This window comes from Rhagoletis pomonella, unplaced genomic scaffold, assembly GCF_013731165.1.
Source record: "Rhagoletis pomonella isolate Grant_MI unplaced genomic scaffold, Rhpom_1.0 Rhpom_scaffold_00001, whole genome shotgun sequence".
In the NCBI taxonomy this organism is placed as follows: domain Eukaryota; kingdom Metazoa; phylum Arthropoda; class Insecta; order Diptera; family Tephritidae; genus Rhagoletis; species Rhagoletis pomonella.
The window spans coordinates 80,126,017-80,128,148 of record NW_023458555.1 but is presented as its reverse complement, the minus strand read 5'-3'; the positions used below and the strand labels follow the sequence as shown (position 1 = coordinate 80,128,148).

At 33.1% G+C, this 2,132-nt stretch overlaps 1 protein-coding gene across 1 annotated transcript in view; it reads left to right on the top strand.

Annotated features, from left to right (window-relative positions):
- Nucleotides 1-2,132, top strand: part of LOC118733554 (piggyBac transposable element-derived protein 3-like) — a 5,453-nt gene that overhangs the window by 2,236 nt on the left and 1,085 nt on the right. The window lies entirely within an intron of this gene.

Here is a 2,132-nt window from a genome sequence, read left to right as displayed (position 1 = left end):
GTACCGATTTAAAAAGTATCAAATACTTTCGATGCTCGGTACCTAAATCTTGGAATTTCTAATAAAAGCGCGCAACAGCCAAAAATATGAGTTATATGTACACATACATATAGTGTCAGCTATTAAAAATAAATAATATTGCCACCAGAACTATTGCAATTGGAAAGACGGTTGCGATAAGTAAAAGAAGGCGAGAGTGTGTTTTGCGACATCAGTATCAGGGCGAATTTAATAAGGTGGTGTTACCGGCGTATCTGAATTTTTCGCCGTGGAGGACATTACATTAAAATTACGTGTTTGTTGTAGTTCATACTAATGACAGTATGAATATCTGCGTATAATTTGTAAGTGTAATTTTTTACTTATATACGGCTAACACCACCTTATTAAATTCGCCTTGATCATTATTGTGCAGATTTAATTGCCTGCCTTGTTAGACGCACACATTATACTTGCTTCACTTAACTACATACATACAAACACATTGCTCATCTCTTGAGAAAGGGCCGTCTTATTTGTACATTTTGGGTTTTTAGGCGATGTCTTATAAAATATCAATAATTTTTACCCCCAAAAGTAGCATATGTCGAGATAGGTCCCTTTCCCTTTAAAGCCACATTTCATTGGATTCCCAAACAATATTTTAACGTTTAACTAGCCAAAGATGTAGTTCAAGATGCCCCTATAATAGAATCTTAATTAAAATATAAAACAATTTCAAAGGAGACTGATTTTTTTTTTAATTCAAAGTCAAACCATCTAAAGTGACTTAAGCTACTTGAATTGAACGGCACAGATATAATGACGAAAGTTTAGTCTGTCGAATCGGTATCGGGTACCGAAAAGGAAGTATTGGGTACCGAAATTTTTTTCAAGCATTGGGTACCGAGAATTCAGCACATCACTACTCAGAATCTCGCCAGAATAATTTTAATGACATTTGTTAACGTGGAGCTATTTGTGAACCAAATGAAAAAAGTGGCGCATTTTAGGAGCTGGTGTAGTTTTCATACTAATCTCAATGAATAAATACAGTATATTTTGCTTAGCTGCACATCATTCTTTGCACGAAAAACTTGTGCACTTAACCGAAAAAGGCACTTAAGCGAATTTTCTTTACTACTTCAATGAGGAAGGTATCCAAATCCCTATGAAACCAAATAATGGAGAAGCACTTACCAAGTAGAAATTACTGCAAGCGAAATTTTTACCAAATAGTATCTAATTATCTGTATAACTACATAAATTGATAGCCATTTTCGTTGTTCCGCGAGATGAGCAAAATAAATAAAAGATTGTAAAATTAGGTAATTGTACATAGGGTCAGTGCAGGTAAACGTAATACTTTCTTTGATAATTGATACTAGTTGCACAATTTTTAATGCAGGTATCGCCAATGTGCAGGTATGTTGAATGCATCTATCGGAGCAGTTTCCTTATAAATGTTTAAAATAATGCCTCTACTGCACATTTTGGGGTAGGTATCTTAAATGGGCACCTAAGCATAAAGGCAGCAAAGCAAAATATACTGTAGTACCAAAATGTTAAAGGTAGAATTTTGATTTGAAAGAAATACTGGTGAAATAACAAATACACCAAAACGTTCTTTTTTTATTCAATCTAATCAGATTTGTACCAAAATCCATAAATTTACACCAATTTATACACCAGTGTGCTACTTGAGTTAGATGCCTTATTTTCTCCATACATTTTGCTAAAGTATTTCAGATCCTCCCTCCGGCAGCAGAATTTGAAAATAGGACGCTAAAGACCTAACAAAATGGAAACAAAATTTCATTATTGCAAAAACTGAATGAGCTACTCCGAAAACCGCGATTTATAAGACTCTTTTGCTATAACCTTAGATCCTTATATGAAAACATATCTTACACAAGAAAGAAAAAATATATATCCAATCTTATGAAGAATAAGCCGCTAAAGCGAATGGCATACTAAGTTGTTTAATACAACTAACCAAAAAGTTACTCACACGGCCTAAAGTGACAATTTGGTACTATTTTTTACGAATTTTCTAATTTATTCGTTAGGATTTTACAGATAGTAGTAATTTTTCCAAAACTAAAATACTTAAAATTGTAGCTAATTTAATGTTGTCATAAAAAAGTTGAAAA